We start from the raw sequence: 23,795 nt of genomic DNA on the forward strand, positions 1-23,795 counted from the left end.
TTTATGTTTTTATGATATGATTTTAGAACACAGGGTAATACCCACAGTGATAGGAGCAAAATCACTCACATTTCCATATTTCAAACTACTCTACGAATCATTGCAATAGAAAGATTTTAACTTTAAGTGCTGGACAAAGAGATCATCCGTCCCGAGAACTACATACATCTAGGACCTTCAAATAAATCCCTCCTAAAAGGCTGATCTTTTAACATTTAGAACTGAATCTTAAAAGAACCTGAATGAAGTTTTGTACAAAATGGGGTCTTTTCTCTGCACATTTAGATTAATAAAAAGTGATATTGTTTTTACTTTCTTATCAATAGTATCTACTTTATAATGTGAGCTCTGCTCCTGGAAATAGTATTTTTGTGAACTAACATAGGGTCAACTTATGTATCTACCTCAGGCTACCATATGACCTTAGAGAGGACTGAGAGACCACAGAAGCAGCATCTTTCTATTTGGTTCTAATACTATTTTCAGGATTAAATGAGTTAATACACATAAAGTCCTCAAAACAGGTTATGGACCATAGTAAAAGTCTTGGAATAATGTTACATGTTCAGTGTTTCCACTCCACTGGAGTTCCAGGAATCTACACCTGGGCAGGCCCAAAGTGGTTCTGCAGCAAATGAACGGAAGACTTTTTTTAAGGTATGGCTTCCGATCCACTTCTCTCTACCATCGAAGGCATCTTTTCCTGACTCATTGCAGAAAAGGAGTTGAAACCGAGCAGGCAGTTCACCTGTGCTCTGAACTACAACTGGCAGAGACCTGGAAATGGCGTCTTCCCCACTGCTTCTATGCTATAAATGGCCCTCTGAACAGCTTTCTGAGATTCATATGCTAAAAGACTCTTGTTTGATTCTAAGGCAAGTTTGAAGGCACTGTGCAGGTGCACCATTTACCACAACAAGCTTCCTTACTGCTCCTGTTATTTAAAACCAAGATACTCACTGACCCTGTAGGATTATGAACAGCTCACACCTCAGATGCCTAGATGCTCTCAGGGTTGGAATGGATATTAAATGTTGTCTAGGCCCACCACCTTGTAGCACTGTTAGGCACAGCTCAGTGCTTCAAATTTCTCAAATGGCATGAACTGCCTACCCATGGCACCACTGTTTATCTTGTAGGGCTATTAACTTCCCTTAACCCAACAGAGTTTAAAGGATACTGGGCCTAGGGGATAAAGGGAAATAGATGAGTGGAGAGCCCCAAGAAAAGCTCTCATTTCTATTTGTCAGGTATCCAACTTAAAGCAAATATTAAGGGACTTGGAGAAAGGAATGGTAACCCACTGAAGTATTATTGTCTGGAGAATTCCATGGATAGAAGAGCCTGGCAGGCTACAGTCCATGGGGTCACAAACAGTCAGACACGACTGAGTGGCTTCACACCAGACCTGGTGGTCCAGTGGCTAAGACTCCACATTCCCTTTGCTTGGTATTATCATGGGAAGCAAAGCAGGCTCCACCAGGACCTCCACAGTCATGCCAACACACTTTGATCTAAAAGCCATTCATAAAAAGAGTAATGTAATTTGAAAATACACATTGAGCACCTATTCTTTCCAGACTCTGCCCTGAAGTAGTCAAAGCTTCACTGAATGATAGAGACCTGGAAATAGACATGAGATACAGGCAATTATTCTGTTACTCTAGAAAGAAACCACTGCTTCTAAACTAAACTAAAGGCAGCACATTTACAAATGGGTCCAAAGGAATTCTTGACCTGGAATTGATTCTGATATTGAAATATCTTTAAAGAAACAGATCGTGTCTACCAGTTGCTTACAATTTATCAAAATCCCCTTTCCACCAAACTAACTTTCTTCCCATGAGGAATGGGTAAAAATTCTCATTATCTACTGGACTATTTCAGATAAATGTCATGAAGGTGGTAGGGTCCTTCTCAGTGTTGAAGTCCCTTCTCCTTTGCTTCAGGTGAGGTAGAGGCTATGGTTCCCAAGCTGTGGGACTGCAACTAACTCACAGGAAAGCCATGGGATATTTTAAAAAGTCAAGGGTAGCATAGTCTCTGTCAGTAGCAGACACTGCTACTAGTAAGTTGAAACTATTAATATATGGAACTGTTGCTATTTCTCTTGGTCTAGGGAGTGAAAAAATTACTGAGACACAAAGACACCATGAGCTGAGAATGTTTGAGAACCTTAGGAATTGGGCAGCGGGTTGGGGGTGGGGGTGGTGGTTCTCTCCATCATATCTCAACAACCTCAGAAAGCAGGCTTAATAGTGTCTCTACTCTTCAAAGTCACCTTGAAAGGAGGTTCTAAGAGAGACTTAATAGATTATCACTGTGTAACATGTCACTTCTGATTTAGTAAAAAAAGATGGGCCTGTGGAATCGTAGTTAGAGGAAGTCTTAAGATGGTCTTCAAACATGTTATGTGCCTGGCATGTAATATATATACATATATACACACACACACACACATATATATATAAACACACATATTCTTTTTCATTAAAAACCCTTCCATCAGGGAGTTTAGGTCTTTTGAGGATGAGCTGCCCATTCTCCTTGCTTGGTGCCCTCTAATAAATAGTATATTCTCCTTCACCACAACGTGGCAACAGTAGCTTGGCTTTGTTGCATGTTGGAGCAGCAGATGCAAATTTGGTTCTGTAATGGGGGCATGCCCAATGTGATGGGTTAGAGCCTGGCTGTCACTGGACACGATCACAATGGCAAAATTGTTGTCCTCTCACACAGCCTCCTAGGCTCACCTCCCTCTCTTTTACTGGCATCTATGGAGAAGACTCAACTCAGGTTCCTGCCTTTATCTGGTCTTCACACCCTGACATTGGTCACAGGCTTGGGGTTCCAGCTGCTCATACCTGGGCTGGGTGGGTAGGTATTGGGATGGGGAGTCTGACCACAAAATGGAGATGGGAGGACTCACTTAGATTAACATGATTCAGCCTTGTCTTTATCACCCCTTACCAGAAAAGCCCTACAGTGTGTGTATGTGTATATGTAAATATATCTGTATAAGAAACTAACAAAGTGCTCTATCCCCACTGAGCTCTGATTTTTGGTGGTAGGGCACCTTCATCTTGGAGTCTGTTTGAGTGAAGTGAGTGAGTTTGGGCAAAATCCCATCTTGACCTGTCTCTCAATTGAGCAGAACGTCCTATGAAACAGATAGGGCAAATATAATTAGCTCTGGCTTTGAGATGAGCAAACTCAGGTCCACCTGAATTTAGTGAGGTTAATGGATTTTCCCAGAGTCCCCAAGCTCCCAGAGCAGGGCAGTTCCTTGACCCAAGTCTTCCACATCTAAAGCTCTCTGTCTCCATGCCACTGCTGCCTTGGTTTTGAACAAGAAATCAGTGCCCTTCTCTTCCTCAACATGCCTACCCAGTGGAGAAGCAAGAAGACATTCTCTTCAAGGCAAGAAACATCCAGGTTCACCCATATGGTTCTGTGGAACTCTACTGGGCTTCCAGGCAGCCCTAAAACATCCAAAGGCAGAAGTCATCATGTTGACGCCCTGGAAGGCTATGTCAAAGTTTGTCCTTATCTCTAGGAAGTTCAGTCCTCACCCTTCTAGTCTTGCTGGTATTACAAGTCTCCTTTCCACAGAAGAAAGGAGAGGCCTCTGCAGAGACATTTAAGGGCCAGGAAGGATGTAGACCTGTGCTTCTCATACATGAGCATGCATCAGAACTACAGGAAAGCTTGTTAGTACACAGGTTGCTGGGCCCGAGCCCCAGAGTTTTCCAGGGTAGGGCAGAAGCATGTGCATCTAACCTGTTCCCAAGTGATGCAGAGGCTGTTGGTCGAAGGACCACTCTGAGAACCACTGATTATATAGTGAGTTGTCTCTCCCAAGGGCCTGGTTTATTGGTCCACACACACCAAATGCTTCTTGAGACACGTCCAGGAGGGCATTCACTGATCATCTTAACAAAATCATTTAAGTGGCTTCTCTCTTCAGCTTTGTTTTAGACCCAATGCAATAGAAGTTAGATAAAAGTCTCTGCCTTTTAGAAACATAGAAGCTAGATACGGACAAAATTCATGTAGACAGGCCTAGAAATACTGCCGTATTCTGATTATGATAACTCTCCCAGAATAAAACAAAAGGCTTACAGTGGCAACCTCACGTTTCCTTGGGGGGGTCTCCAAAGACTGTGCTTTCTAATTTTCAGTGATACCATCATGATCCCGAAGATCATTAAGCAGCTGTTACAGCTGTGTTTAATCACAATCCTACCGTCATATTGAGTGGCTCTGACCTACTGACATGCGAGTCCTTGGCCTCCATGGAGTCGCTCTGACAGGCAGAAGTGGCTGCAGAAGGCAGTGATAGAAATGGGTTTAAATGCTGAGACTCGTGGCATCAAAGATCTGTGAACTGTTGAGCTACACAGAGGAATCATCAGAATAATGATCATTTTTCTCTACCCCCTCCCTCGCTTGTTCAAAGAAAAGAGCCCTTAATTGCTTCTTGAACTACACACAAGTGGGCCATTGACTGTGACTGTAATTCAGCCGAGAGGCAAGGAAAAGTCTAAAACGGATTTTGTTGAGGCGATGTCTTAAACACAGAAAACGCTGCAGAGAGCTCGCCACACACAGGACACTGCTAGGTAGAATTGAGAACAGCTTGGTATATATATGGTCAGCAGTCAAAGCCATCTTTCATTATAGATGATACCAGTGTGGTCAAGGCAGATGTATTTTTTTAAGTGGAGAGGGGGCGAGAGAGATAAAGAGAGGGAAGAAAATGGAATAGAAGTCGTATTAGAAGGATATCCCATTGCAGATGACCTAGCAAATTCAGATTCCTAAAGAAGATGACACTGTTTAAGGAAACTGATTTCTGAATTCAGTTGTTTACTATTTACCTATCTCTTTACACCCACATCCCAGGTATACGTGACATCTGAAGGAGTCTGAATCATTTCCTTCCTCTGGAATGCATCAGCCTAGAAAGGGTTATGGACTTAGGCAGCAACTCTCTGCCCATACTGTCCAGTTTGCCAGCCATTCCACTCAAGGTCATGGCAACAGGGACTAGGAAAGGAGCGCCAGCAACTGAGAAACCTACTGCCAACTACATGCCTACATGCTCATCTAGGAAGAAAGCGGACCTTCCAAGGAAATCTCCTTTTCCAAAATGTGCTTTTCTAAATTCTCTGTGCCGTTAGGCCTCGTAAATAAAAAGTAATGCCTAATACATCTCTGAAGCCTCTCATCCCACTCCATCCAGAGATCTCTTTTTTCCATAAAGGCCTTTTGCACCCCCTGCTGGGTAGCTCCTCCATTCCCCTACCCTTCCATGGAAACCGGCCCACTCACCGCACCTACATGCCCTGCACTGGGGGAGGTTAGAGGGAGGGCCCCCACTCCTGCTCTGCACAGAGTAGCTAGGTCACATCCTCCTAACACTCAAGTAGAACCCTGTTTGCAAATAAGCCTCAGTGGTGAGAGCAAATGAGTGATACTGACTTCCTAGTAAAGCAACCCCTGGATAATCAGAAGAGTAGGTGATAAAAATTAGCATTGATTACTTACTATGCATGGAGTCCATATTAAGGGCTTTAAACACTTTCTCTCAGTCAGTCCCAAAAATAACTCTCCAACCATGATCCCCATTTTAAAGAGAAGAAAATGGATGCACAGAGAGAGTAAATAAGTTACAGAAGTCATAGTGATAGCTGTCATCTCATGATGTGAATCCACATCTCTGAGTTCAGCGTCCAAGCTTTTATAATCTATTTATGACCATAAATGGGGCACATGCCGCACTGGGACAAGCTGACCATCTGGAGGGTATGTGTTCTCACCTATCTCATGGAGTCAAACACTTACATATCTACTACATGTTGGGCAAAGAACTTGATGCCCTTTTCATATTACTTGTACACTTCACAATTCTAAAAGGTGAGCTGTTTTATCCTCATTTAGCAAACAAGAAAACCCTGAGTCCACACGACAATAACTCACCTAAGTTTCTCTGGTGGTAGGGACAGGACGTGAAATTAAAAATCCCATGTGCTTTATTAACTCACAGCATATGTATTACCATCATCCTCCTGACAAGTACAAAAAAAAAAAAATACTAACTATAATCCAGGACTATTTTAAGACAATAACCTTGAAGGATCTTCTGAATTCTACACATCAAAAATGATGCCACCAATTCATTTAGATGGTGTCTTCAAATTTTCATATAAAAGGTACTCACCTTTTAAAAAAGCAATAAAATGGAAATGTATTAATAGATCAATTAAAGAGACGTAAGTCACTTATTTCATTACCAGATCTCAGATGTAGTTCTACATTGTTCATCTAGTTTGTCTAACTTTTTTCCTGACATAAGCCTGACTTTAATTCCCTGGTGGCAGGATACACTCTCTCCCTCTCAAGCAATTATAATGCCACTTGCATAACGAAGTAGCATACGAAGATTTCAAGGGTCTCTTAACAGTGGCTAAATTTCTCATACATTCACTCGTTCATCTACTACTGAGTCACGTACTCAGTCTCAGAAAAGCTCCGTAGAAAAGGCCCAAGTGTAAATGTCATTGTTGAATTCCTTCCAAACTCATACAAGAAGGACAGAAAGGGGGTTAAGAGATAGAGCAGCCCCTCAGTTGGCAAGCATTGATTGAGAAGGTATAATATGCCTGCTCCATCCTAGGCATGGGAGGGCTACCTAAAGAATCACTGCTTCTCATCCTCAAAGAGCTGGCTCAGAGCTGGAGTGGGGAGATGCTCAGACAACACAATATGGGTTATTGGGTTTCATGGGCTTCCCTCTTTCTGGCTGGAGCACTTCTGGTGGGAGGTGCTAAAGAGCTCATGTTCTGAGTTAGACTTGGTCTAAAACCTGGCTCTGGTGCTTTCTTTCCTGTGCATCTGTGAGCAAGTTGCTTCAACTCCTGCAGACTCTGTGTCCATATTTGTAAAAGGAGATGACAGTACTTATAACAGGGCAGGAAGGAGGAAGCCAGTCTTGTAGAAAGAGGTCGGCACATGACCAGCACATGGCCAGGACTATTAAAGTTAAGGGCAGCACAAAGTTGGCAAGAAGGGAGCTGGCTGGTCCTGTCCCATTGCAGGTAGCTCAGGAAGCCACTTAGTTCCTGAAAGCTTCCCTCTCTTACTTCTCCAGGCAGGGGTTGGAACTCTTTAGCTTGGTTTCAACTCCCACTTCCCTATCCCTGAACCTCATGCAAACTTCACTTGGTTAACCTGTATTCATCCTTCAGCCCAACCTGAACCTCCCTTTCCATTTCTCACTGAAACTCCCACTCCCTCACAAGAGGCATGAGTCACCCCTGATGCTCTCCAAGCACCTAAGCTCACCGGTAACTCAGCAGTGATCACTCAGAGTCCCTGTGTGCCTGCCTACATCCCCTACCAGAGTGTATGAAACTGGAAGGCAGGACCACACGCCCGGGGCTCTCTGCCAGCTCCTCGTTTGATAATGGACAGTAGCAGGTGCTCGGTAACCATTTGTTTAGAAGACACATGAATGAACGCAAATAGATACCATGTCTAAACCTGTAATAAAAAGTACATGGCTCAAGTGCGGCATCGAATTCTGCTGTCCTGTCTCGCACCTGGTGTCATTACATCTCTGGATAAGTAGAAACACTTATGGTGTCAATCTGAGGCCTTTCTAATACGACATCAGCTGCTTTTCCTGCACATGGTGGGCAGTTATGAGATTTGGCCAACTTTCTCCTAGTCAGTTCACCATTGGTCAACAGAGGTGTTCATGTGGATGCAGTTAAGATGTTTATGCCAACGTCGGGCACAAATAAACGTGGAAAGAATTCAGGTCAGTCCAACCATTAGTAACAGTATCTTCTTGCTCTCCTGGGAGCTGTTTCAGATTTCGGCTGCATCCCCACCCCTACATAGAGAGACCGGGAGAGGGCTGCAGCTTCTAGAATTACAACCATTTTGTCAACTTGTCATTTGCCTCACTGTCTGGCCGGTGCCTCTCCCTCTGGGTCCAGAGACATTCTGCACAGGAAGAAAGCAATAAAGTGAACACAGGGCCGATGAATTCTCCAATCTTCAAAGTACCTTGTTCTGTCCCACAGAACATACATATTTCTGGCAAGCACCATGGAGAGCCTCACATTTGTTACCTCCTGCTCTGCTGGGAATCAAAGCATTTACCCCCCATGAGATGTTTTTTAAAGGCCCAAGGGCACTGGGCCATCTTATCCCCACTCCCTTGGTGAGCTTCCCTGACTACATGAAAATACCTGAAAAGGCTAACTTTGTCTGTTCCATATTGCCTTAAAAATAAGAATACTCTTAACCTTTAGGGATTTATATTTGGAAAAAGGAAATGAACTAGATACAGCTTATAAAAAAAAAAAAAGGCAGGAAGGTGAGTCATTTTTCAAATTATTTACAAATTTGGGATGGAAAATACATATATATTTGCAGATATTGAATACGATGAACTGATTTGTTTCATCATTTCTCAGTGTACCATACCTTTGTTGGTTATATTTTACTTTCCAGAGAAAACTGAGTGGGGCCCATAGCAGGTGCTGAAAACCGACTTGATGAACAGAGTAGCCAGAATTTATAATCCGTAATTAGTTAGAATTAGCCTGGGGAATAATAACTAAAATTCTAGAGAAGTGGGAGCCAGAAGATCCATATTTAGATTTCAGCTTTACCACCTCCTAATCATTCCCAAAATATGGGCATAACAAACAGTCCCTTCACAGAGCTCTGTGATAATCAGACGTAACAGAATTTTGTAAAGTGCTGTATGTCTCAGTAGTAACGGAGATCTTTCCAGTTCCTCATCATGATTGAAGGGCAAATGTCAATGGGGTTGCTCTTTCAGAGAAAGTTACAGTTAGGTATTTTTTGAAAATGTTAAATTGTATTTATAAATAAATCTCCATCAATGGTTTCTTTAGGTTTCTTTTGGCTAGGACATTCTAGAATCCTAAGGGAAATGATACAACACAAATCATTGACTTGGTCAGTTTAATACTGGCTCAAAGAGTTAGAAAGTATTATCATTAGAAGAAGTTTAGAAAACAACTAATTCTAATCCAACCTCTTCATTTGACTATCATGGAAAGGGAGGTGAAGGGAGGCTGAATAAATTCCCCAAGATGACACAGACAATCATGGAGCCAGGTTTAGACGGGAGGGCTCCTGACTCCTGCAGCGTGACCCATCTTCAGTGCTCCACACTAAACAAAACCTTCCGTTTCAGCTTTCCACATGAAGCCAGCATCTGAGGCCACAAAAGCAGCCCTCTCAAAAAGGTGTGGAATCGCTGTGAAAGCCGAGTCTAAAGGTTGCAGATCATACCCAAGGGCTCACTGTGGGATCCTTTCTCTATATGTCCACAAAGGGCAGACAGGACTCACACCCCCTCCCTGAAGCCTGACCTGGCTTCTCTCCCCATCCCCATATCTCAGTGGGTCAAATCAGCTTCAACCACAGTGACCATGTTATCAAAATCCCAGGCAGAGTAATATTCCATTGTATATATGTGCCACATCTTCTTTATCCATTCATCCGTAGATGGACATCTGCTGCTGCTGCTTCTAAGTCGCTTCAGTCGTGTCCAACTCTGTGTGACCCCATAGACGGCAGCCCACCAGGCTCCCCCGTCCCTGGGATTCTCCAGGCAAGAACACTGGAGTGGGTTGCCATTTCCTCCTCCAATGCATGAAAGTGAAAAGTGAAAGTGAAGTCGCTCAGTTGTGTCCAACTCCTAGCGACCCCATGGACTGCAGCCCACCAGGCCCCTCCATCCATGCGATTTTCCAGGCAAGAGTACTGGAGTGGGGTGCCATTGCCTTCTCCAGATGGACATCTAGGTGGCTTTCATAAAAAAAAAAAAAAAAAAAAATGAACTTGTGTCAGTGAGGTGTATGAACCTAGAGCCTGTTATACAGAGTGAAGTAAGTCAGAGAAAAACAAATGTTGTATGTTAATGCATATATACGGAATCTAGAAACATGGTATTGATGAACCTATTTTCTGGGAAGGAAGGGAGACACAGATGTAGAGATGGACTTGTGGACACAGCGGGGGAAGGAGAGAGTGGGACAAACGGAAGAAGTAGCATCGACATATACACACTATCGTGTGTAAAACAGACAGCTGCTGACAAGTTGGTATATAACACAGAGAGCCCAGCTAGGCGCTCCGTCATGACCTAGAAGGGTGGGGTGGGGGAGGAAGGGAGGCTCAAAAGGGAGGGGCTATACGTACAATTATGGCTGATTTGCCTTGTTGTACGGCAGAAACCAACACAACATGGTAAAGAATTTTCCTCCAATTAAAAAATAAAAATAAATCCCAGGTAGAATCCAAAGGAAAAGATCCAGATTATGAAATGTCTAGTTCCAGAAGGTACCAGATAAAAGAGGAGCTCTGTTCCTCATCTTCACTTGGGCCTGAAGCTGTTCCCCAAAACACACCTGTGTACACTCATGGACATTCTGGAATGGGGTAGTTCATTTCTTAGCCTCTCTAAGCCTGAGGCTGGAAATCTCTCTGTGTTCAAAAACCCCATGCATTTCACAAAATCCTCTGGTGCAGGAAAAGCCCGATTTGAACAGACCCAAATAACCCCCAAATGCTGTGGACGGCACATCTGTTACAGTGTCTGTTCATCTGGAAAAGGAATCTATAGCACTCGAATGCTGACAGGGAAACTGGGAGAAAAAGGGAAAGACACCTTGGCCAAGTCCCCCCACCCCCACCAAGCATATTCTCCCTTATGGAGATTGCTCTCCCCCAGGAAATAAAATGCATCAGCCTCAACAAACAGGACACAGAGAAGATGGAGGACACAGACCTCTAGATCAAATCCAAAAGCTGAATAATAAAGAACACAAAACGACAGGATAATTCAAGAGTCATTTCTGCTTGGCTCAGAGTGATATTAACAGCACAAGCCTCCCAAGTTACCCCTGTACAGAAAGCTCTTTCCTGGTTTTACTAGTGTTCAAGACCAGGAACTCAGCTGGATGGAAGTGGGCAAGAGGCTTTCCACCACAGAGATGATTTCCTGTGGCCACCTAAAATGAGGGGCACCCAAAGGTTCAGGGAGCTCTTGCACCCGGATGGGGCCCAAGAGGGATTGTCTAGGCCACTTCTCCACTCGAATTTTCTGCTAAGACTCTCAGTAAAGGCAAACAAATTATTTCCTTCCTCTACTTTAGAATGCTGTAATCTATTTAGCTCTTTTCAGGTTCATTGGGAAAGCACAAGATTCTTCTAGACTCCATTAACCATGCTTGCAAGAAGCCCATCAGGCTGGTTTCACCCCATGTGGCAAGACAAGACCTTCTAGGTACCAACCGTACAGACCCAAAGTCAAAAAGTGAGAGAAAAATCACAAAGCCTCTGGGAAAAGGACCGCACAGACTGCTGAGGTCCCTTCTTCAAGGGCAAGGGTCATCACAGGAGAAGGATAATGTATTTGACCTTTCTTAGAGACGTCTGGGGAGAAGGCAATGGCACCCCACTCCAGTACTCTTACCTGGAAAATCCCATGGATGGAGGAGCCTAGTAGGCTGCAGTCCATGGGGTCGCTAAGAGTTGGATACGACTGAGCGACTTTACTTTCAGTTTTCACTTCCATGCATTGGAGAAGGAAATGGCAACCCACTCCAGTGTTCTTGCCTGGAGAATCCCAGGGACAGGGGAGCCTGGTGGGCTGCCGTCTATGGGGTCGCACAGAGTCGAACACGACTGAAGTGACTTAGCAGCAGCAGCAGCAGAGAGGTCTGGATATTGGGAAACATGCCACACTTTTCTCTGGGACTTGCTGTATCTTTTTAGAAGTGTGTGTGTGTGTGTGTGTGTGTGTGTGTGCGCGTGCGTGCGCGCGTGTGAGAGAGAGAGAGAGAGATTTTCTAAATTTCAAGTAGTCTCTTGCCAGTTTGAGTTCTCTTGGCAGAACCTTCAAGTGTTCTCAGTAACAGATGCCTGGAGGAGAAGGAAGCTAGGAGTTCTGCAACAGAGCAATGCACCGAGTTGGGGAAGCAGCTGCTCCGCTCTAGTCACTGTGTATACAACTTCACCCAAAGTGTTTAGGAAACAGATCATTCGGGAGCCTCTACCACCTATTCAAAATTCAGGCCCTTTTAGTTCCACTCATTTTCTTTCCTCTATGCTGTTTGTTTTCTGCCATGAGTTTTAGCAATCTGTTTATGTTGTGTGTGTGTGTGTGTGTGTGGTGTGTATTTCCCTCTCTAGCCTGGCTGAATTATCCCCAAGTGACTCTTAATCCTCAACAGTAATTCCCAGTGATCGCACTGACATGATGGTAACAGGAGAGCCCAGGCTCCTCCCGCCCCACCTCACTCCCTCCTCCCTTGTTGCTAAGCTCAGCGAGGATGTTCCAGAGAGCTGTTTATTTACAAGATGAAGTTTGAGAGCAGGGCCACCAGGCTTTTAAGTGGACTGAGGCTGCCCAGGGTAGGAGAAGAGCTAGAGCTCACAGTCACAAATCCTCCCATTTCTTCCTGCCTCCAGCACCCCTCCGCCATAGCATAAGTGTTGGTCCCATATCATCACTCTTTTTAAGGCCCTTGGTCTCCTCACAGTTCATCTAGACTGGCACTGTTACTGAACAGAGTGCTGGACTAGAAATCAGATCACCAGCTCCCCATGCCCAGCTAGCTGGTTTAAGGTGGCACGTTTCCTGCCCTTGATTTCCATAAACATTAAGAATGGACTAGATGGGACCTCCTTGGTGGTCCAGTGGTTAAGACTCCATGCTTCCACTTCAGGGGGCACAGATTCAATTCCTGACCAGGGAACTAAGATCCTGCATGCCAGGTGGCACAGTTGAAAAAAAAAAAAAGACTAGACAGAGCTGACTGGTGAATCAAGTACTTCTCAAACTTGACCGTGCTGAATAATCAGCTGGAGACCTTATTAAGACAGATTCCTTGGCCAACATGTAAAGGTTCTAAGTCAGTAGTTTGGCCATAGGGCCTGGGATTTTGCATTTCTAACATGCTTTCTAGAAGGTCTGAGGACCACACTTTGGGAATCACTGGCCCAAGCTATCTTCCAAATGTTCTACTGGTCTGTCACCACACACACTGGCACGTGAAAAGTCAGAATATTTGGTCCTGTGATGAAAGTCACAGGCCTCTTCCACATTTAGCGTTTTTCTCTTAGTCCCAAATTTTGATCACTTATTTGCAAAGATAAGGAGCAAAGACATGGGTGAGGAGTGCCACTGGCTTAGCGTTTAGCTGGCAGCAGCTACTACACCTGGGAGGGCAACTTGAAAACCATGTGAAATTACAAGATGGAAACAAAAGAGCAGAGGAGGAGGCATAAGAATACATTGCATAGGCTCCACTTGCCAAGCTGTTATCCTGGGTCATATTTTTTGCCAGCTGCATAAGTCACCTGGAAGGGTACACTGCAAATGCAGTGGTCTCACTCACTGTTTGGAAACACATAAAAAATAACTCCAAAGCAATATAAAAAGTAGTGTTACAAGGTACACTCTCAGATATTTACCCTGCTCTTAGCTCTATAATCCTTTTCATATGGTGAAACCAGAAACCTTTCTGCCGTACACAACCTAACCATGACCCATGAGGCCTCTGTAACATCCTGCTAGAGCATGCCCATTTTTACAATTATGTAGCCTGGTGTGAAATGGAGAAAGCACTGCACAGGGATGCTGGGATTAAGTCTAAGAGGAATTCTGATTCTAAGCTCCTGCATTCAGACGCCTCAACATTTCTGCTCATCTGAAACTCTACTTATTCAAATACAAGAGCTCATGCTAAGACAAAACTTTAAAAGAGAACTTAAAGAAAAGAACTCAGGATAATGCCACCAGATCAGTGTTTGTCCTCTCCTCTCTTCAATTGTTTGCTGTAGTGAGCAGCTGTTATGAGGAATGCATCCTATGCAACTGATGAACTAAAATCAAATAAATCTTAAGAATCATGGGGGAAAAAAAAGAACCAGGGCACTAGGATAAAGAATAAAATTTTGATTTACCTTTTAACACTGTAACTTGATTCGGCCACTTTAGAAATTGCCAAGTAGAATGGGAATCAGATAAGAGGTCCATTCCCAAAAGGTCTGAAAAGGTTTCCACAATTACCCAAAAGCATTTTGAAAAATCTGTATTTGTTTGAATCAGGGGTTAGCTATAGCCTGCTGCCTACTTTTGTAAATCAAGTTTTATTGGAACACAAATTCTCTTATTTACGGATTGTCTACTGTCAGTGTACAAGGCACACTTGAGAGAGCATAACGACCTGAAGAGCCTAAAATATTAACTATTTAGCCCTCTACAGAAAAAATTCTGCCAGCTCCAAATAATAGAAAAAATAATAATAATGACAGCAATTTATACTCCAACTATCTTATAAATTAATTACAAACCTGTTCAATCAAAAAACTATCACCCATTATTAGAGTCTACAGCTTCTTCCTGACTCCCAATAGTGTCTTCAAATGTAAAGTAACCATGCTTTGAAATTCACTCAGCTGTTGAACAAACTTTTGAAAGCCTAAATCAATCTAAGGGCTGAAAATTTATTCTTATGCCAGATCCACCAAAAAATAAAGCACAGCCACACTCAACACGAATTTCTTCATGTGATTCGAGTCATATAAAAACAACATACGAGAAGGAAGGCAAATTGGGTTTTTAAAGCCATAAGTCTGCACTTGGCAGATAAAATGCCATCTCAGATAATCACATTTGATTGTCACTAATGTTAATATATGTCGATAAGAGTCGAGCGCCGCACACCAGAGGTTAGGTTTACTGCTCACATGCAGATGTTTGCTATACTGAATCTCTGCCATAACCCTGTGGGAATGGCATTTTTTATGTGTTCTGCAGTGAATTTATGGCCAGGGAGCCATAAATGTTATAGTTCTTCAAACCTTTTGCTTGTGGAGATTGTCACAGTGATTGAAAAGGAGAAAGACACAGATGTCTTTTGTTAGCGGGCCATTTCCAGACCCACTCAAGGATGCAGCCTATGTCAGCTCCGCAAGTTCAGGCCATCTGAATTATCAATGCCACACAGGTTTGCAATCTCCCATTATCAACTTGCTTCAGTTCAGATCTGCATTGAGTTGGCAAGGCCCATATGTACCAGGTCCTGGACTAGGCCCTGAGACAAGGTTCCTGACCACAAGGCACTCACATGCTGGGTACAGGCAATATACACAGCATGGAAAGTGCTGTAACCACCAGAGAACGAGGCAGAGTGTCACGGGGGCTCTGCATGGACAAGAGCAGGGGCCAAGACAAGAGCTGTGCAACATTGCTCACAGGAGGTCATGTCTGAGCCAAGACTTGAGAGATCAGCTTCAGGAGCATAAACAAAGAAAGCTCTGTGTGTGTGCATGCATGTGCAAGTGTTACTCATGAAAGAAAAGGCAGGAACAAAACCACATGTGCAAGACCCATGCTGACGTGCTCAGAGTATCCATGGCATTCAGCACTGGTGTAGCATGAAGTGGCAGGGGTTTGAGGGGAAAACAGTTGTGTCATGTGGGAAGAATATGGCCTTGAGAGTGAAAAAGATCTTAGTTCAAGCTCTAGTTTCATCACCCACTAACAGTGTGACCTTGAGTAACTTCTAGAATTTCCATAACCTTCAAAGTCTGGTTAGTAACATATACCTCTGAGGGTTGGTATAAGGGTCAAGGGAGGTGATGGGTGGGTCCTGAGAGCAAATGGGCTAGTAAACTGGTAAAAGAACAACACAGCCACCAGGGAGGACATACACCCACTCTGTAAAGCAAGAAAGAAATTTTTTTTTTTTTTTAAGAATTCCATCCATAGCTTCTTCCATCAACACTGAATAATGACGGAAGGAGTCATTTAAGAAAGAAAAACCAAAGGCATGGCAACATTGCTTGAATCTCCTATTTTCCTGTGTCATTGTCAGGCAGGTGAAAGAAAGGCCATCAGGGAGACGCTGAATCATGAACACAAGGGACACCTCTAAAATGGCAGCGTCGTAGGGGGACCTTCCCAGCGCCTAACCCAACACAAGCTCCACATGCATCCACTGTGTGCCCAGTACTTGTCCCTGCATGAACACCAATGGGGTGTGAAAGAAACCTCCCCTCAACGTAACATAAAGCCCACTTCTGACTCGCCAGGAGCTACATGACAGATGCAGAGGTTCTTTCAAGCAAATGAATCAGCACCTCAAGCATTTAAAAAAAAGTGGGGGGGAGTAATTTAGAACTTTCAGTTAAGATGAGCTTTGCCAGTTTCTCTTAGGGAGACTAAAAAGCCCCTAATGATGATGAGTAAATGCCTGTGCTCTGGGGAAACATTAAAGATGAGCGGCTACTCTTCACCAAGGCCTTCCTTAATTCTGTGTGAGAGGGAAGTCTGCAGAAGAATACAGCCCTTGCTAACTTGGGAAATCATCCTGTCTCCTGCAGCTATGGCTTTGTTCATGCTCTTTCTTGCATGAACAACACGCACGCACGCACACACACACACACACGGAGAAAAGGGGATGAATCATCATGTCTGCAGGGTTGAGACCTCTATCTTTTATAAACATCATGCACGATGGAAGGGATGTCTAAATACGCAGACCATCCTTGGGGACGCCTTCTAAGCAGTCTCCAGGCAGAAGCCCGTGGAGCCCAGGAGGAAAGCCGTGGCAGAGCCACAAATGGAGAAGATCCCCCTAATCGACAAATTATCCTTCAAAGGTTTAGAGTGACCCCTTTTTTTTTTTTTTTAAGGAAGGAAGGCCCATCCAACTGCAGTAAAAACCATCACTGCAGACTCTGGGTCCCTAGAATCAGGATTGATTTGAGGGGTTTCTCTGAAGCCCGCCAGCAATAACAAGTAGCAAGCTCCTAGTATGCCACTGGGGGAGCCACAGTTCGTCACTCTGGTGGTAAACACAGCTTCCCAAAGAGGACTGCTTTAAAAAAAAAATCCCCAATTATCATGCCTATGACCATTCTGAGGGCAGATCGAAATAAACAAATGAACCATGCAAAGGCAGCCTCTAATTACATTGCCCAGAGGCCAGAATTCACACTAGCCCTGGTCCCTACTTCCCAGTTCAGAGCACCAGACAGGGCCAGTCCAGGGTCTTCTCCCCAAAGACTTATTTTTCCCTCAAGAGAAGATTCCCCATTCTTGACTTTCAATAGGTAAGAAAAGGATGAAGTTTTGCCCTAGAATGGGGTGAAGTGGGGAGAGCTTCAGACCTGAGCCTGGGTTCTGGGGACTAACTCTTTCACTAGGGTACTGCTGAGTGCATTACCTTCAGGACCTTTGTTATTTTTTATTCTATTCAACTCTTTGGACCAAGAGATGATCCTAAAACTCCCTGCCAGCTCTAAGTTTGTTCAGGATACTAAGTGAAAGTAACGCAAATCAAGTTGACTCTTGGTGGATATGAATGAGTCAGTTGCCAACTCAGTGTCATTTAAAGGTGGAAAAAGTGGGAGGGAAAAAAAAACAAAAAACAAAACAGGCCTTGACTGGGGATCCTTGAAAATCTTGCCATTTAGTGACTCTTGGATGAAAGACTGAAAGCTGCTGAAATGTACTCACTGCTTCCTCTCAGAAAGTGTGACCATTATCAGTCATTTAGTCATTTACAGAAGCAAGCTATCCAGCAAGTCAGCCAAAAGTTAGGTAATTGTGGTGGTGGCGGCAGGGGGAAGGGGGGCAGAACAGATCTTAAATTTGTAGCCCAGGAAGACGACAGTAGCCACAAGTCCAAGTATGTGTATATCACAATGCCTGCGGTACATACACAAGAAGGAACAGGAGACAGGCTACTGAATTAACATGGATTCTCAATCTCTCAGTGTGAAGCAGGCATCAGTGGCCTCCGACTCGCTGTCATCTGCCCCTATACATAACATGCCTCTGTTTGATACCTTCTGTCACTCCCAAAACGACCCCCAAAATTCACTGCCTCAACACACACCGGCATTTGTGAGTTTCAGAACAGCCAAAAACAGCGTCTGAAAGCCTTCCAATATAGCTCTGTCCCTCCTCGTACCTAAAATGATCCACTGTTCCATTTCCATAGGCTTTTCTTCAGCAGATTGACAAGGTAACATCTGCTTCAGAAACAGATGTTTATGCCAGAATTCTCTTCTGCTCATTAATGCTTTTCCGGTTAACATCTAACTATCTCACTCATTAGTTCTTAATAATACTTTTTGTATCCAAGCCATGCCAAATACGCGCTCTTTAGAGCTCTGTATTATTGTTGCTTCTGTTGCTGTTGAATTACGCTGCTGAATAAAGGAAAAGTAAAAATAAGCCCCTCTAAGAAGGCTGCTATGTGTCAGAGCTCTATCTTTGTGAACTGAACAAGCTGAAATCAATTAAAAGTGTGTGTTTAGAGAATGCATCTCAGCTGTCTAATTGCACCACCTCTGCTTTAGGGCCAAAGTTTGACTTCCTGCCAAATTGCCATCAAAATGGGCGTCCGTCAGCGCTGCTACAACTGCCACTTGTCTGGGCGTGATTCAAGAGCTTGTTCAATGAAGGAAGCCCAGGCTGCTCTGGGGCTTGGCGCACAGGCTCCTACTTCCCAGAAGCAGGCCTCAGCGATGGTGCCCAGACAAAGGACACCACAGAGCCCTCTGGGATGAGAGTTCTGGGACTGAGTTATCGATCCCACCCAGCCCCCGTGGTCTGACAGGCCTAACAGATTAACTCTAGGGAGCATTCACATGATGGTCTCTACTGACCCACATGCAAGTTCACATAAAGAGAACTGCTTCAAGGAAAGCAGAGTCAACACACCTCTGCTGAGTACCTAGCTAGGTACTGTTGATCCATCCATTATTAAAACCACAAGCACTGTTTCTACGGTTCCATACCCAACAGAAGCAAAGGGAAAACAAAAGGTTCAGTTTTTCACTATTTGTAATACAAGGGCACAGGTTAAATTATATTTGAAATACTTTTTAGAAACACTTTTAAATACTTCCTGGTGATCCCAAGGATGGGCCTTTACGTTTCAAGAAGTCAACACCATAGTCAAACAACCAAACAAACCAAGAGAGAAATAAGGCTACTGTTGGTCTGTAAGATAAGGCAAAACCCAATCCTCTAGGGAACCTGTGCCAACACAATGTATTGTTTGGGGTTAGGAGAAAGAATGTTTAATAAATCATCAACTATTGTTTCCATGGTTACAACAGATGTATAGTCACCTATATTGTTTAGCTTGGTGTGATCAGTCCTATAGGAAAGAAATGATTAAGGCTCTTGGTGATAAGCAAATATGGAATTCAGTTTACTTAAAGGCTGGCATACTATCCAAAAAATCTGAAATAAAACAGAAATTTAAATCTAATCAAACAAATTATCAGTCTCCAGACTTCTTGGTAACCAAGGTCTTTTGATTCCAATGAACTTGACTGCAGCTCCATAACATGCTCTGTTCTTTTTATAGCATGCTCTTTCCTTTTCACTGAAGTGGCTGCTTTTCAGCAAAATTACTTGGCAAATACTGCTTTATCAAGTATAAATCAGATATGCTACTCTGGAATCTAAACCCACAAAGGATATGCCCCAGAACACTACATAAAAATGAAAACTAGAAATACCGCATCATTGCTGCCAAAAGAAATGGAAAAATATGAATGAGAATGATCCCTGGGTGTGTCTTCCATGAGATTCCACTTAAATAACATTCTCCACTTATTTAAATCTCTACAATCTGATGGGCTTACACAGTGCAAAACAAAATCACATTTTAGGAGGAAATTAAAATGTTCTGAACTGCTCTGGATGGTGCTGGCATTGTGTAAGGAATGGTGAGTACTAACCACAGTCAGAATCTCTCTGCCTCCAGTTGGCAGATACCATCTGAGGTTTCAAAGCAATGTGCGAAGGGAGTTCAAACTAGAGACTCAGGGGCCTCTCCCCAGCTCCTCTCTCCAGATACAGTCCAGAGGGAGCCAGGCAATTGTGTAGGGGAATGATGATGCAGGTGCAGACCTATGACTTTTAACCCCCAGTCCTCTGGCCCTTTAAACACCCCCCACCTCCAGACCAGTCTCCTGCTGCCGTCTTTACTCACTGTGAGCACTGCTGCCTAGCGCTGCTGGACTTCTTTCCTGAAGCAGTATTACTTTCATCTTCTTGGACTCTCTGGTCAGACCGATATCTGATAGCTCTCTCCTGTGACTGAGGTTACAATATTTTCTCAATTATCCCACAACAACAACAAAAAGACAATATTCCATCTTTAGTAGTTTTCTAAATCTTAACTAGAAAGAAAAACTTCCTTTCCTATGACTGTTCGTTTTGTTTCTTTTTTTTAAAATAAAGGACTGGCTTTTGTTGTTGTTGTTTTATAATTTTAGTTATTTGTTTGTTTATGGCTGTGCTGGGCCTCCACTGCTCATGTGGGCTTTCTCCAGCTGCAGCACGCGGTGGCTACTGTCTAGTTGCAGTGTGCAATTTCTTACTGCAGTGGCTTCTCTTGTTGTGAAGCAAGGGTTCCAGGGCATGGACTTTAGCAGTTGCAGCACATGGGCTCCATAGTTATGGCTCATGGGCTTAGTTGCTCCTCGGCATTGGGATCTTCTTGGACAAGGGATTAAACCAGTGTCCTCTGCATTACAAGGCCAACTCTTAACCACTGGACCACCAGGGAAGCCCTGCTGGGTTCTTTTTAATTTGAATACATTAGGTGCTATTAGAGACCATCCTGGACTCAGTTTCCCCAAGACACAGAGCAAGGTCTAGCACTAGGAGGTCATCAGGTATGGGTCTATCAAGGCCATGAGTCAAACAAATGATGTGAGGCCAAAGGCATACAGCAGGTTATCTGGGCATTATCCCCTAAGCCTGGAGATGTGGCCAAGCAACACAGTTCTATCTCCACCACCAACGGCTGAGCTGTTGGTTCACAGGCAGCTGAGCATGGCCCACCCATGATACATTTCTTGGTAGAGTGGTGACTGCAGGTACAGCAAGAATGATCATCTGGACATGCAAGGTTGTAGCTCTTCTTGAGGAAAGCAGATTTCACATCAACCCCTGGGGGCAGGGGGTGGCTGTCACAAAGCTGTCCTCATTATGACTGACAACTTGACAGCCATCTCCAAAGCTAACAAACTGAGAAGGGGAAGAAGGTGCAAGGCATGACTGCTCTCTTGCTCCACGAGGTCTCTAAGTAGCCTTATGTGCCGTCAACAATCACTCACCATTAACAGAGGTCTAGAGCTCCACGAAACAGGGTTTGAGCAGGGTAAGAGCTGAATGAAAGTAAAACAATGTCCATCACACTCATAGACCAGAAGAGAACAGAGATGACTTTGGGGTGGGGGTGAGGGGCGGGGGGGGTGAATTACAGACTTACCTGTTTCCATTGCCAATCCCACGAGGCCCATGATGGCCTGAGATCTTCACCAAAGCTCAACATGGCCCAGGGCTTTGGCTTCACCAAAGCCCCAGTTGTAGTACTTGAGCCCAGGAGAGACCCTAACACTGATGAACTTGGCAGGTTCAAGGTGCAATACTCACTGGAGAGATCCAGCCTTTTCTCCTAAGGACAGAGGATGAAGAGGCTTTCATTTCTCTAAGAAGGGGTGACTCTTCCCTTAGGTGAGTAAGCCAAAATGCTGAGATTTCTGTATCTTTCAAGGAAACCTCCAAGTACTGCGAACTCTTGCCCCTAGAAACAAATCTCTAAATTTAGGTGGCAGAGATTCACCTTCAAGTCACAGGAAGATCTAGACCATCAAATTGAGCTTAGAGTGCTATTTTAATCTCTCCCACTCTATTTAATCAAGTGACTACAAGGTATAAGCAGAATCCATGTAACATTCACTCCCTTGTCTATTTGAATAGATAACAGTACAGAACCCAGGCTTTTCTAGGCCTCATCCCTAGGTGATGACCCTCTGGCTAGATGGCAAACCAAGGAAGACAGCTCATGCTCTCAGAAAGGGAGTTCCTCGTTGACGGCCTCAGCTCTCTCCAACAAGATGTGATGAGACCCACAAATGCACCAAGCACATCTTATTTGTGTGGCTCTATTAGGAATGCAATGCTGCATCAGACAAGTGACCAGCCCTCTGGGTGCTTACATTTTAGTAGGGAATAGAGAACAGTTACACACATAACTTGTAAGCATGGGGAAAGATACATGTCATAAAGGGAAGAAATAAGTTATTTTCAGCTTAGATAGGAAAGATCAGGAAGAAATGGGAAATATTCTTTGAACAACCAGTAGGTATCCAGTTGGACCAGATGCGGGGGTTACAGTAACACATATAAGTCACATGCTGCACTTTGAGGGGTGTAATTCATCCAATAGACAACTATCTACAATAGCTGTGACGTAGAAGACTGAGAAGAGACATACATGCAAAGCACCTCAGGAATGAGAAAGAGGAGCTGTTTCGCCGAAGTGAAGAGATGAATTCACTAGAGTTGCTATCTGAGCTGGTTAATGAAAAGGAAAGCCCACATTTCATCAAGCAGAAAAGAGACAAGAATTCCAGGGAGTAGGCACTACATCTCCATGAGGGCTCTTTTTTTTTTTCCCCCTTCTCAACCATCCTTGATTCTTGAGGGTCTAGCAGTGCCTGAAACATCATGGATGCTCAATCAAGGTTACTGAATGAGTCAGAGAATTCAGGACACAGATGGACACAATACCCTTTGGGGGCAAAACTGTAATCAGGGGAATCTCTGGGAAGACTCTTGTTTTTGAAAAATGCTTCCAGCAGTCTAAAGCGTGGGAGTGAGCTGGCTCCATCAGGGAGAAACTAGAAGGTTCGGGTAGCAGAATGCTATACATGGTCTGAAGGGCCAGCAAGACCAGGATGTGCAGAGATGATCATAGAAGGCAGTTTCCAGAAATTTTTCAGATACTAAATACAGGGATTTATTACCCAAAAGATACTTTTCAGAGTATTTGTCTCTCTCTGTCTTTTTTTAAAGGCATTACCTTTTAAAAGATTTATTTTCTGGAAATAAAGAACTTTTCATAACACATACTAACGATTTAAAAATAAGCTACATACAAAACCAAAAGACTTTGATACAACTAAACAAGGTCAGTGGCTACCCATCTGAGGAATCCTGGCAACTTTGTAAATATCAACTCAGTCTGGGGGCTGGGCCCTGGTGACAAATGCATTTTCCAATTTCATGGAGAATGAGATAAGACAGCGCCAAGGTTGTGCAAGGATACAAAATCGCAGAGTACATAAACTGGAGGTTTTAAACACTATTTTTTAAAGCAGCAGAACCCTTACCTTAAAATCATAGGCCATAACCAGCAGGCAAATCAGATATGCAACAAGAACGTTTGTTTGAGATGGCAGAGTAGGGGCTGGGGGACCCTAGGGGGGCATCATTTTCTGTCCCCTCTCAGCCCTGGAGGCAGCCCACGGAGACCCTGAATGAACCCACCCTGGAGTCCCCTTGGGACACCAAGTACTCTCCTCAATTCAGGAAGACTTCCCAACTGGCCCAGCTTGCACACCAGAGACCCAGGTCCTCAGAATGACAAGATGTACTCCAAAGCCATCTGGATCGGACTTCCGGCTGCTTCTTGTATAATCACCAGTAGGTCTGGAAACATGAATCATGGACAACAAAGGAAAACTCCCCAAATCTGTCCACATGTGGGAGAAGTGAGAGTAGCACCAGGTGGGTTCCTCTTGATGAGTCCTGGAGCTAGGGTTCTGCAGAGGAGATACTGAGAGCCCTAGGGCAGCACCTTGCCCAGGCACTCACACACATGGGGGAAGGCTGCAGCCAAGCCAGAGCCCAA

At 44.0% G+C, this 23,795-nt stretch overlaps 1 protein-coding gene across 3 annotated transcripts in view; it reads right to left on the reverse strand.

Moving 5' to 3' along the window:
* The window catches only part of RORA (RAR related orphan receptor A), an 812,472-nt gene that overhangs the window by 649,691 nt on the left and 138,986 nt on the right, over window positions 1-23,795 (reverse strand). The gene's annotated exons all lie outside the window — the stretch shown is intronic.

Source organism: Bos mutus, chromosome 10, assembly GCF_027580195.1.
Source record: "Bos mutus isolate GX-2022 chromosome 10, NWIPB_WYAK_1.1, whole genome shotgun sequence".
NCBI lineage: Eukaryota > Metazoa > Chordata > Mammalia > Artiodactyla > Bovidae > Bos > Bos mutus.